General features: G+C 38.5%; 1 long non-coding RNA gene across 1 annotated transcript in view; it reads left to right on the top strand.

Moving 5' to 3' along the window:
* The first annotated feature begins 4,835 nt into the window (after positions 1–4,835).
* LOC115947740 overlaps positions 4,836–14,275 on the top strand; it is a 63,893-nt gene continuing 54,453 nt past the window's right edge. The window contains exon 1 of the long non-coding RNA XR_004081593.1: positions 4,836–4,868. This is a non-coding gene — a long non-coding RNA (uncharacterized LOC115947740). The remainder of the gene's footprint in view (positions 4,869–14,275) is intronic.

The raw sequence follows: 14,275 nt of genomic DNA, 5'->3' as shown, positions 1-14,275 counted from the left end.
GCTAACCTTTGTGAATGAGTCAGCAACAAGCTTAGCAGCAGGTCTTTTGAATTTTTATTGATTATTGCCCTGCTTAACACCTTACCCAGTGTGGAGGACACCTATGAGGCAAAGGAAAGTTACTTTAAAAAATTTGTTGGAAAGGTACTGACCAGTTTAGATAAGGCTGCAAGCCTTCTGTACCTTTAATTTTATTTTAAATTTCCCCTTCACTCTCAAGAAATAAAAATGAAGTTGGACTCTGTTTAACTGGAAAAGAGGAGACCTGTTTGATATGTTTACATGCCATTAGTCACTGCATCTGGGAGGTAAGTTGCCCTTGGCTTTCTGCATCTGTCCCCAGTGTAAGCAGATAAGGACAACTGCTTTCCCAATGCCAGGATTCCACAAGCACCGGGGCCAGCCCTCCACTTCTCTTGCATTTCTCCCTCCCCTGCAATCTCTTCAAAAGATCCTGTGCACTAGAAGAGCCAAGCTAATTATTTTAAAGGTTCCAATAGTTTATTTTTCAGAAAGATTCTCAGACGTATGAATCACCAGGAATAACTGTAGTTCAGGAAAAACTTCTGGGAGTTGGATGTAACTGCTAACACTTGGTCAGAATCAATTATATGGGACCTGGAGGCAAAGGGAAGGGGAAAAGCAGAGCTTTGCAATGCCCTTTGAGCACACAGGAAAGCCAAGGAGGCCTTTTAGCTCAGCTTAGTGACAAAAAAACAACCCAAACACAAGCCAACCAAGGTCTAAGCCTTTGACCCTGATTTCAATATCTTTGTGTTAAAACAGAATTGACATGCACTTATGCCGAACCCTTCTTTGAACAAGAGCTTTGCTGAAAGGAGAATAAGTTTGGTTATTTTGTTGCATTTTTCCTTTTCTACTTTTGAGCGATTTTCTCAAGCTTTTATAGTGGTACAAGCTAAGCTTTCATCTTTAGTCATACAAACTTTATGCCTCTAATAAAAGTTCAAGCAACAAAGGGTAGTTTTAATACTGAATAAAACCAGCAAAATTAGAACAGAGAATATCTGTGGCACCAAAGTATGTTCCTGCACAGAACAGAGTATTCACAGGATCTGTCGTAACACTGTATGGAATCAATTTCTGCCTGGCAAGGAAAATAAAAGTATAACATTTCTTGTGTGAAGATTTTTCCACATTCACTCCAATAGCGTGTGTCATTAGGTACATCTGTGACAAAAACATCACTTACAGCAGGCTAGGAAAGAGAAACCTTGGCTCACTTACCCTATTACTTCATCTCTAGGGTTTGCCCTGGTGCACTTTTCCAGTAACATGATATTTGGATAGATTCTGCATTGTCTTATATAAAAGAAGTTACTATATTAGCCATCTCCCTGCACTCTATGACTTATCTGTAATTGTTTCATTTGGCTTACAAAGTTATATCCAGTAATTTTATAATAATGTTCAAATTAGTCCATGTAAAACTGGTTATACTTATTTATATATCTGATTAATTAACAATTTTTCTTAGTGTAGGCTTTAAACTGTAATCCAGTGGACTGAAGATTTTGCACTGGGAGTTGTCATTTGTGGTTTTATGGCAAATTATAAATTACCTCCTAGCGTGACTATATATTTTCACTTATAATTGTTTATGAAAAATCCAATTGCAATTATAAAGTGTTTTTAAACATTTCCACCGCTATAATGTTATTTCATATTCATGTCAATCTTAAGGTTTTAAAAGCAAATATAAGTCCATTTTTTGTATTTTAAAAATTACAGAACAGATTTGACCTTAAAACACCCCACCCATTTTAATGTTTTCTCCCAAAGACTCAGCAGCAGCCAGTACCATATTTTGTTGAAATACATTATATACCTATGAGTCATTTGCTTTGTATTTAATTCGGTGAGGAGGAAAAGCAGAATGAAATCTGAGAGAGGGACTAGTTCTCCAAGCATTTTGTACAGAATACTTGTTAGATCTCACCTTCAATAGGACTCATCTTTAGTGAGAGAAGGAACTTGTGACAAGACTTAAACCATTTAGTACTTCCTGCGGTTGATTTTAAGTAACTCCGTGGACAGGATGCTGATGTGAGTCCTGTTCTTACAAGTCTTAGTTAATCTTGATTTGTATTTCAGAATTCTTTAACACTGAGCAATAGAGGAGCAAATACCAAGGTGTGCAGGACCCTCTGCTGCAGGGAGGTCAGGCTTTTGCAGCAGTCATTACTCAAGTTTGGGTGGGGAAGAGTTGAACTGCCTGTAACCAGCAGACTTCTGTACTGGTAAGGTGTGAAAGTCATTTTAGATTACTTCATGTATAATAAGTTGTCTGTCTTTCCTTCTACCCATTGCTTGTACTTGTTTATACTCTGCAGTGATAGTTGAACTTTTTTTTCTCTCAGAATTCATACTGTAGGAAATCAATTTCTTGTCATGCAGATTTCCTTATGTTCAAAGGAAATCTCCAGATATCACTTTTCAGCTGACACCAAGGCTTATTGCAGTAAGCTAACAAAAAGTTCATAACAATATAATGTTGTAAGAGCTTGCTCCAATAAATCAGACTGATCAGACTCTGAAACTTGGTTTCCCCTCATGTATGTGGGCCAAGATGGCAGACAATGTATTTGCAATTCCTATTTGTATTTGAAAGAAAGGTACCCTGCTGGCCTTGAATAAGGGTGAAATGAGACCTTTTGATTCCATATGCCTGTATAACATGCTATCAGAATGAAAGAGAAAAAAAATATTTTCAGTCCAATTTCTACAATAGTAGATAACAACATCAGGACATTCTAAGGAAAAAGCCAGTACTGAAATCCAGTAGGAACCCAAGAGAATTAAATTAATTGTTTCATAGTAGGCCATTGAATTTCTGAGGTTATCCTACTGCAAAGTAACTGTCCATAACTACATTTTATTATATTAAAGAGCAGAATTAATCTACCCAATCTTCCTTCTTTGTAAGTGCAAATGCTCATGTGTCATCTATTGAGGGAACTTTAGAACTATGCTACTAATCACCTGATCTTTGAGATGTCACAGTCAAAATTTATCGTCTTTAAAATCTTGCTGTTTCCTGGTAACTTACACTGAAATATTCACCCCTCTGGAGCTGCCCCAAAAAGAAACACTTGGAATAAATGGGAGTGCATGTGATGCTGTATTGTCTCTGGTCCTACTGAGAGTTCTGCTGATATTATTGGAGATCTTCTGTGCAAGTACAGACTGGTAATACCAGTGTTTATGGAATTCATTGTTTCTTATGCCAGAAATTATGACAAAATTCAAAGTGAGTTCGATTTTCAAAAACTGCATCTTTTTACCCATTCCCACAGGTACTTCTAAGCTGGCCTCTAGTACTTTCAAAAACCCCATGATATTCCAAGATCTCTCAAAGTAACTGAAGAAAACTTGAAAAAATGTTGTAGCATTTGTGCACAGGCGGGTCTGATAAATTCATTGTCCTGAACAGTCCACTTCAGAGCTCACAGGAGGATACAAGTGCAATACCAGTCTCATAACAGACTATGGGAAATATTTGTTACTGCTGAGCCCTGCATATGTTGTGTGCATTTCAAGTCTTACCAAGGATCTGGTTCCCATTATTTGAATTCTGGATTTAAGAGGCAATGTGACATATGGTTTTTAATATCTCCCCAACAGTGTATGATTTCCATGAGTTCAGTATACTTGTCACTTTTAATCCAGGTTTTAAGAAGAAAATTAAATTTCATGGTAAAAAAATAAATTATGGAATGCTTGAATCTTTTAACTTGGAAAGGAATTTGCAAAAATAGTTTCCATTCTTCCAAATTTTAAAGGAAAAAAGTATCATAGAAGAAAAATTGGAGAGATGAAAAGCCAGCAAGTACTTCTGCATGGATTGTCCAGCCCCAAGCACCTACTCGGTGATTTATATAATAGCGAGTCTTGTGGAAATCATTCTTCTTGGGCAGGAGCAGAGCTTCCAAAAGCTGGTGTAATTAATACCACATTTGTGCCCAAATTGCTGTCTTTCAACCCTGTGTAACCCCACTGTAGTCAGTAGCAGAGTATAGCATATAGCTCTGCAGTAAATTGGAAATGTGATCTAGACTTATTCATCCCTAAAGATGATCCACTGGTGTCTGCCAGTCAGCTGGAAGGTAACTTGCACTGGTTCTGCTTCTCCACATGCCACATCCTGAGCAACTCTTAATTCCAGAGCCTGTTAGTTTGCGTGTGTAATTTGTTCTTGGTTTTCTGCCTGTTTATGTTGCTATGAATCTCAAACTGCCCATTAAGCCATGATAACAGAAACAAGAAAATCCTCCCCCTGCCTCCTGCCTCTCTTTGTGTGTCTCCCACAACGTCCAGAGGAAGGACAGTGAAGTAGATAGAGGGCTAGACAAGCCATCTCTGCTATTAATAATAACACTGAGGACTGGGGAAAATAGCTGCTGTAGAAACTTCTGGCTGCTAGATTAAGCCAATATGTGCTCCCTCTATCCACATTTGTGTAAAATGCTGCTTCTCAGAGATGTTGTCATCTCAGAGCTTAGAGGGGCCCAATTACACAAAAATGTTCTAAAAGTTTTCCTGTCTTCTTTTGCTATGACATTTATTTATCCTCTGTTTGTTGAAAGGATACTTGGGGCAGGTTTATCACGTGTGAGTAACAACCATCCTCAGCTGCTTCATTAGTGCTGGAGTACTGGGGAGGAGGGAGTTAAGAGGTGAGATCAAAGCAGCTGGGAACTATCAAGCAATCAGGGCCCTCTGCCAAGGGAAGAGAAGGAACTGGGGCTTTGATCCCAGGAAGAGAGGGCTGGGGGTCAGGAAGCATGAAGTAAGGCTGAATCTGTTGCTTTTGGCCCTGGTTTCCAGTAGGCTCCTCATCCTTAGAGGTAACATTTCTCTTGTAATTAATTTTATAACTTGCTATGTGTTATTGCTGTGGTCTTGATTCAAATTTACCTGTGTGACAGTAGAGATGATAATTGCTAAGAGAAGCTGTGATGCAAAGCAATGTCTGCATTGTGCAGGAAGAGGTTACATGATTTGCAGGCTCGTGCTAGGCTGAGTGCTGGCCTACATCAGTGAGAGGCTGACCAGTCTGAGCTGAAATTTGGAGCTTAAAGATGTCTGTCTGGACTGCAAGTTGTTTGAAACGTCACCAGTTTACCCTTGGTGAAGATAAGCACCTAAATGCTAATGCTTTCCTTTGGATTCTGTAGGTTTAAAACCCTGCAGCTTCACTCTTGCGTCATTAAGCTCCTAAAAAATGGCGATTTTTTTGCCCTTGTAGGCAAGCCAGCAACTTAGCTTGGCTAGCAGAAGTTCTTGGTTTGGTTTGTGTTTTGTCATCTTTTATTTCAGTCTGATTCAGGGTAGCCTTGCTGGGGTTTGTTATGGCAAGCTACAGAACAGGTGGGACACCAGCATCAGCCATCTCCAGTGGTGTAACTTTGGGTTCAGTGAATGGCACTTGATGGATTTTAGGCAGGCAAATCTCCAGAAAGTAGGGTACAGGATCTTCTGCACTTGGGTAGGGTTCTGGCTGTTGGTGTTATTGTTCAACTTGGTCCTCTCACAGCTGCAATAAGCTGAAGGTGCTGAATAAGGTCTGAGTAATAGCTCTAATGAACAGCTGAAATTGTTTTCTTTATTTGCTTTATGAAACTCATCAGTGCTCAAGGTGTAGGAACTCACTCCTGAAAATTAAGATGTGCTATAGAGCAAAAGATCCAGCTCTGCTGTGCTTTTAGTGAAGGCAGCATGATAACCTCAAATGATAAGTGCAAATGATTTCTTAAATTTGTTTGGTTTTACCTTTTCAAGAGGTAAGTTTACTTTTGAAGAAACATCTCCAAAAATTTTGTAGTTTTAATATTCCTTTTATCTTTGCTTAAACATATTGAATAGTTGCTAGTACAAGTGTACTCTTTAACTAAGATAACTGAATGCAAATCAATAAATTCCTTGTTATGTAATTTATTCCCCTCACAAGTAATTCAAAGCCATCAATTTTCTTTTTCTTTATCTCCAGAGTCTGTATTATTACTATTTTTTTTAATTGAATAGTTTTGTTTTGGATAACTTGAGGGGGAAAAAATGAAGTAATTTTGTTCAATGAAATGGAGGTATAATTATCTTGACACTAGTATAAATATTTGACCAATGTAGCTGTGAAGAGTTTTGCTCTACCAGGATAATTATAAAGTAGAATTTATAGTCTTCTTGGAAGAGTTGGATTCTTTCAACAGAATATTCATTTTTCATAATTTTCCTTCATTTTTAATATATTCATGTGAAAAAAAAAGATCTGTTTGTTCCTGCATGGCAGTGTAATTGCTGTTCATGTATTCTGGATTAAGAGGTTTTCCCCTGGGGAATAGGGTATGTTCAGGTGAGATAAAATGAGACATTATCTTCACCTTTGCCATGAACTGACATTATTCTGCATCACAGCTTTCATAGAAATTAAAAGGCACAAACCATTTCTTCCTCTAGCAATTCTCCCTTTAGGCTTCTGCTGCTTGATAGAGGTGGAATTTAGAGTCCTTCCTAGAACTTTTTTAATGTACAAATTGTATGCACAAATCCTTAGCATGATGTTTCTGACATAACCTGCACTCTGTAACTTTCTCAGTCTTCCATCAAAAACTGCATTAGGAAGATTTCCCTATGAACAAACCTTTGCACAAGATTACAGAAGAAGCACAACTGTAGCTGTTAAATTGTATTTGTTCTTCCTACTTATGGCCATACAGCAATCCTGTAAAACTTCTGTGGTCTCTATAGGTTTTTGTTTTGTGTTGATGCCCAGAAGGATGTGGTTTGAACCAGAGTGCTGCATGTGAGATGGAGACATTCTGGGAGTGTGTGTGCATGAGAGCAATCTCAGTGGAATATTTTGGCATGGGGATGGCTATTCATCTGTTGAGCATAACACTAGGACAGTCATAAGTGAGAATCAGTGTAGAGGGAATGAAGTCAAAAGCAAAGTGATGAACTTTGCACTTAGGGCCGTGAGCTCTGGAAAGTAACAAGCTTTCTGTTTCTTCAGAAGAATACACTGCCATCAATCATGTATGGCTCTTCCCCTTGGGTTATTAATTTTCTAATAGTTTTCTGAATTATCTTACTATAGCAGCTTTGTGGGTTTATTCTTTTTTTTCCATTATATTGTCAGATAAGTCCTTACGCCAGCAACAGTGAACACAATGCTTATTGTATTGCTTGTTAACAGCTTTGATCCCATCATGCAATGAGGAAAAAAAAATGAATAGGACCCTTGCATAGAAAATTCAAAAGGGCTTTAAAAATTATTGGATTTCTCGGTCAATTAAAAGCTAATTACTTCATATGTCAATGAAAGAAATATTTTCTGGTTCTATCCCAGCCCATTCTCTCTGTACACTCAGTAGTGTCTGATTGACAGACTCACTCAAATTGACACTTCTGACTGGAAATAGAGGGCTGAGTCCACACTGCAAACCCAGCTTGTTTCAAGACCTGATGGGGATGGGTGGCAGCAAGGAAATTAGCTTCATTAATTACGGAAGATGTTAATGCCTTGTCTAGAGGCAGAGACTTATTTATCACAAATATTTGAGAATATGTGAAAATTGTAGATGATGTTGAAGTTGACTTTGTAGCAACTATCAAGTGCGAAAGTACAACATCTTGAAATTGTGCAGCTGACACAAATTCATCCTGGCGTGAATTAGGATTTACTCAGAGTCAACTGTGAATTGACACTTCCTTATCAATAGAGGATCAGACACCAAAATATGAGGGCAGAACTAATCAAATCTGGAATATATCCTGTTACATCTGGGACATTCCTAAATGAAGTCAGAATTTCTACCTAAGGGGATTACCCCAAAGGGGAAAATCACACTTCATTTGAGCAGTCATACGATTAAAAGAAAATATTCCTTAATTTGAACCAAGACAGAAATTCTTTACTAGATTCCAAGGGGGATAAGGATATAGATGAAATAGTCAGCATAACAATTCACCAGTAGAAAAATAAATGGGGGGGAAGTTTCATTTGTGTCACGGTATGTCAACTACAAGAGTAATGTAGCATTTTCTTTCACTCTCACAGTTGTGATGTGGCAATCTGCTAAATTATCTGTTAGATAAATTATTTGTTCTGAAACTTTTGACAACAAAAATTTGAATGTTTCTAGTTTGATTATTCCTGCAGCCAAAGCACACATAGTGGAGTTAGAAGTGCATATAAAATCAACTATTTTGCTCTTCCAGGATAATGAAAAAATAGCATTGCATAATGCTGACAATAAAATAACCTGAGATTTTTTTTTGTCTGTGATGTCAGGTTAAGGATTTGATTCTTCCCTTAACTTGGACCAGTTGCAGCACTGGGAGGTTAACATTACTGGCTAAAGTACTTTCTGCTACAAGGAGATAAAATACCAGAATGCAATTTGAGTTGTCAGAGGTTTAAATTAGTTTCAGTCTTGGGGTATTGATTTTCCTTACCTCTCTGCCATAAGAGTGCACCTGCACTGGGATGTTTGTGCAACTTGTGTTGCAAAAATCTCGTGGGTCTTTCTCAACATTGTTATCAGGGTAAAAATGATTGATAGGCTGTAATAGAAGGAAGGGAAATGCAGATAATTAGTTTTGTCAGACACAGGCTTTCATGAAATATTTCTACATGTTTTGTGCTGTTTCTATTTTAAAAATACATATTTTTAGGTCAAAATACTTTTCACTTTTCCAATTGTGTGTGGGGTGAAATTTTTTGCTACTTTCTTCTGAAACTTGAGCAAAGAGCATCTTTTTTCATGAAAAAAGCAGCAGCTCAATGTCTGATATTCATATGATGTTGTTCAAGGTTGTAACAAAAGGGGGTTGGTCTCTTCTCCCAGGTAACAAGCAAGAGGACAAGAGGGAATGGCCCCAGGTTGCACCAGGGGACATTTAAATTGGATATTAGGAAAAATTCCTTCACTGAAAGGGTGGTCAGGCCTTGGAACAGCCTGCACAGGGAAGTAGTGGAGCCACCATGCCTGGAAGTGTCTAAAAAACATGAAAATGTGGCCTTTGGGAATACAGTTTAGTCGTGAACATGGCAGCATTAGTTAACAATTGCACTCAATTATTTTGGAGGTCCTTTCCAAGTGCAGCAATTCTATGACCTGTACCTTCAAATTGAGGCCAGACCTGCTGGTTATTGGACACAGGTTTTTTGCAATCCCATCTCCTTATCACTGGCATTAATAATAAAATTACATATTGCCATATTTATAATAGAACTGAGCCTGATAAATATTAGTGAGCCTAAAAATAGACCAAAAAAACTTTCATCTGGTATCAAAGAAAAAGGCCATTGCTAAGTAGTCTCCATAGCTGGTTTAGAAACAATAATTTAATGATTTTCAAAAGACCTAACAACTTCAAAATTTAAAATTCTGCCTGATTTTTATTCTAGATTTCCTTTTTAAAAACACATGGAATTGATTGTAGCCTTTGTTAATCCCAGAGAAGTATTTTTGCTGCACAATACTTTAAAAAAATGCCTGTTTTGCTGGAGTGCTATGAGACTTCTCTGCTCTTCTGGAATCCACTTAAACTCCTTTGGTGATAGGTAATTCTCTTTCTCAGTGCAGCCAAATCTCACTACCTCTTTTCATTTTGTCATTCAATGTTGTCAGTGTGGTATTTTTAGCTTTCAGCACAATTTAGGAAAACTGCCTAGAAGAGCCAAGAGTAGGAAGGAGGTTCCCTGGTCCTCACTAAACCAGATTTTTTTCCAGTACCTTTCTCCAGAACAGAGCTAGTTCCAAACAGAGTTGAAGAGACTACAGGAAATATTAGCTCTTGGTTCCCTTCAGGACTGATCCCTTTATGGCTGGAAGACTCTGGCTCTAAGTAGTTAGAGTAGAAGTCTATCTGTATGTTGAGTGAATGCAATTTATTGTACCTTATTTACTGTTTGGCTTTCAGAATCTTCTTAATTTGTTAGCACTCAATATATATTTTAATACATCTAAAGGGGAAAAAGAAAACCTTTGCAGATTTGCTGGCTTTTAGTATACTGAAGTTTGGTCATTGTTGTGATACTTTGCTTGGCTCTGTCCTAGTAGCTAAATAAATCCAATAGGAAAATTTAAATTTTATTCTGAAGTACTTATTTTTTAATTACAAGTTTACTTTCTCATCCAGCTTAACTGATTTATAAAGTGTAATTAGGTAGTTCCTAACATACCTATCTCAGAGTCCCAGGAAAAGAAATGAAAGGCCCCTAAGCTAGCTGAGCCAAAGCACATCTATGTGATACTGGAAAGAACTTGGTTTTGGTTTTGTTCTCCTTAGTCTCTTTGAGAAGATTTCTGCTGTTGAGCACTGCACCATCTTTCAAGGCCATCTGCTTCATGACTTTATTTTTAGGAACTATTGTCTGGTCCACATTTTCCCCCCTCACAATTTCCCACTTCAGGCCTGCCATATCTTGCTCTATCCATAGAGAATCAAGAATAAATTCTACTTATCTTCATGTATTTGAAGACCGTTTCTATATGTTCTTCCTTTTAAATGAATCTCTCCTTTCAACCTCTCAATTTCTTTCAGTTTAATTTTCTAAATTATGGAGTGAAGTGAAATGAAATTCCTGTCCTGTTCCCTTAAGTCATTGATTAAAAATTTATTTCATATAATTTATGCTGTCTCCCTTTTGACTTTTTCCAAATGTTCCACAAATTTCTCGAAATGCAGTTCTGAGAACTCAAATGCTCTTGGGCTTAGGTGAAATAATTCTTCCACTGTGATTTATAACCTAGCCTTTTGTTTCTCTGCAAGTTTAATGCTTGTCTTTTCTTAGCAGTATGACACCAGTGACTCATACTCTGATTGGGATGCAAAATAACACCCAAATAGCTCTCTTCAAAAACAGAGCTCACATGTGACTGTCTGCAACAAGTGTGACTTCCTAGATGCAGTACATGCTCTTCTTCCTGTTTAATGGGATTCTGCTTTCCCAGTCCCTATCTGCAATTTTTCAAAGTGCTTTTTAATTCTTATCTTGTCCTACAAGAGAGCTCCTGAGAATCTGGTCTCAGTTCTTTCATCTGGGTCATTAACTGGAATACAGAGCAGGCCTGGCTCCAGAGCAGGCAGAAGAACCTGGTGTCTTACATCCAGCCCTGTTTTCATTGTGTCAATAATAAAAACTCAAGAGTTTTCCACACAGCTTTTAATAGTTTTGTCAAGGATTTTTTCCCCAGTTTTCAGACTGCCATGTAAAATAAAGGCAGGTTTTATTAAAATCAAGATTTCTCCCTTATCCACAATGCTTACAATACTGTCCCCCCAAAATATTGCAGTGGTTATACCCCACTTGTTCTCAGCAAATACAACCTAGATATCACCCAGATCCTTTTGTTCTTATAGGCTTAAAAGGCTCCCCTGTTTTTCCTGAAACTGAGTTCTCACATGTATAATATTAAATGTTTAGCACTACATTTGCCATTTTCCAGTCTTCTCTAATTTCTACCTGTTCTCACAGATAATTGTTAATGGCTTTGAGATAACAAGTGCTGATTTTCTACATATGTGAGAGTTCCATTTTAAAAATATCTGTTGCAACTAAGTACTGTTTAAACTGTTAATTCCCTGCTTAGCTCAAAATAGGACCTTCATATCATCAGGACTCATTTTTAGCTACCTGGATGCTCTTCCTTTTATGGAAGGTTGAGTTGAAACATTGGGCTAAGCTTATATGGTCTGCCTGTGACTCACTCCTGATGGGTTTTATCAATTTATTTGCCTTCTTGTTTTTTCAAATTCATCTTTTCTTATCTGCCTAGCCAGCAATTAATGCCAATTTTCTTTCTTTCTGTGTTTGCATTTGCTCTGAGGGCTCACATGTCAATTCTCTGGCCCTACAGAAGCTGGCCTCTTAGAGTGTATAATATTTATTTTGTTGTTTTTCTCTTCCCTTTTGAACTTTGCAACTCGTGACTATTATCTCCCAAGATGCCAATCCATTAACATTCTCCAAAATATTGTCACCAGAATGTTCTGAGAACACATAGAAAAGCTGCTCCTCAAATTTCAGGTCTAATTCCCTTTAATTTCTAGATGTTTGGACAAGTGTACCTGGTTTTGTAGCACAATAAAAGACTGCCTTCTCACCCATCCCCTCCTCTCTGAATAAGCTCTGTACTTGAAATTAAGAATCAGAGATGTGAATATCCTACAAAGTAGCATTACATCAGGCTCTGTAGTGAGCTTCCCTCCTTTGGAGAAGTGAAGCATGCAAACAGGGAATGTTTTTCTTAAACAACTCCTGGAAATTATTACATAGGATGTGACTGTCAGATTTTTTGCTCACATGAAATCCCTCTGCTGTAACTTAAGTTCTCCAAACCTTTACTGGCCTGGGCTTTCCACAAGGGAGATGTACAAAACACCCCTGTGACATCCTCTTCTGTCCAAGACTTGAAATTGGAGGTATCAATTTGCAGAGAAAGAACAGGCTCAAACTTTTGAGGGCTTTTTGAGTTTTGTATTAGTTAGGGAAGCAAAAAATGTTTTAATCCTGCTTAATTCTGCTTTAGGCCTTACAGTCAGAACATCAATAAAATTCTACCTAAAACCATTTTTCCAAATGGAGGAAAACCTTAAGAATGAAGGAGATTTTTTCTGTTTACAATCATGTAAGATATAATTTATAAAAAAATTCAGAAATGTCTTACCAAAAAGCTAAAATTCATAATTTAGTAATCTTAGTAATCCATCCCAATTGGCATTTTATTGTGGTTTTAGTTATAGCAAAAGGAGAGCTATCAATTCCTGTAGAACCCTTTTTTTCTTCTGCTCACATATCAGTTTTTAAAAGCAGTTAATTCAAATCACCTCTCTTCTGGTAGGAGGAAAAAAGAAAGCCAAATATAGTTCTTTACAGAAACAGATTTGACATTTTTTTTTATTTTTGAGAAACAAATGTCTTGCTAGGTTGTTCAGGGTAATCTGTTAAATCAAGAGTCTGTTCTAAATTAGGGCTAAGAAGATATCCCAAGAGACTGATTTTTTTTTTTAACAAGTACTTTTTTTGCCTTTCTTTACTTTTAAACATGTGGGGCCGTGACCAAAAGTACATGCTGATTTAAATTTGCTCTAATCCATCATCCTTCAGCTAACAGAGACTAGAGGCTGCATAACTTCAGAACTGTCTCCACAGTGGAGCTGCATAGATTTAAGCCACACTTGTTTAACTTTGAGCACTTATCTGTTCACCTGAAATTTGTAAATGCTCCTATTTAGAAAAGGGATTGTACGAGGCCAGGCACTGGTGATTTGGAATACCCAGAGGATTCTGTGTTTGTGGTACAGAGAGCCCACCATTTCAAATGCTTTTATGGAGTTTGTGATCCAGTGTAGACTTTTAGATGGAATATGTGCTTAAAGGTATGGTCTATGGATTCCTTGAACTCAGTAATGAAACTTCCACTAAATTGAAGTGAAAAAAAAGACTTCACATATATAATTTGATGCTGCTAAACTGCTGGAACAGTATGTCCAATATTGTGAGGACAATAACCTCACTGCCACAATTCGGAGCTCAGTTTTTACCAACCTAAACCCCTTGATCTCTTTCCACAGGACCGTTCTTTTACCAGGCACCGAAGTGAGACTGGCAGGCCTGGTAGTTACAAGGGTCATCCTTCTTACCCTTATTTAAAACAAGGATAACATTAGCCAGCTTCCAGTCGGCCAGGACTTCTTCAGAACCCCAAGACTTTTGAAAATAATGCACAGGGGTCCACAGTGATGCCAGCCAGCTCTTTCTCTAGCCTGGGATGAATTCCCATGGGTTTTTGTGCATGGGTTGATCATCCTCTTGTCGCAGTCTGCCTGACGCACCCATCCCAGGGAAGGCAGGTGCAGTTCCAATAATCTCTCTCGTTTCCGGGTAACCTTCAGCCCTGGAGTGGAGGCATCCCTCTCCCTGGGCACACCCCACAGCCGTGCTGCAGTCCTGTCGCAGCTCCTGCCTCAGGAGCCGCGTTTTTCACACAATTAATTCGGTCGGAAAAGATTTCCCAGATCTCCATTTCCCCGCCGCGGAGGCGGCCCTCGCGCCCCCCCTCAGGCGCTGCCCGGGCCCTGCGCCGCCCGGGAATGCCCCGGTCCGGGACCCCGCGGGCCGTGCGCGGCTCCCCTCGGGGAAGCAGGGGGCAGTCCTTGTCCCGGAGGAGTGTGGGGTGCTAAGGGAAGCCGGGGGAAAGCAAGGAATGGAGGAGGAGGCTGCGCTTCCCCCCGGCAGCGGCAGCAT

This window comes from Geospiza fortis, unplaced genomic scaffold, assembly GCF_000277835.1.
Source record: "Geospiza fortis unplaced genomic scaffold, GeoFor_1.0 scaffold112, whole genome shotgun sequence".
Lineage (NCBI taxonomy): Eukaryota > Metazoa > Chordata > Aves > Passeriformes > Thraupidae > Geospiza > Geospiza fortis.
Note: the sequence above shows the minus strand (reverse complement) of the source record. Positions and strands in the feature narration are given on the sequence as shown.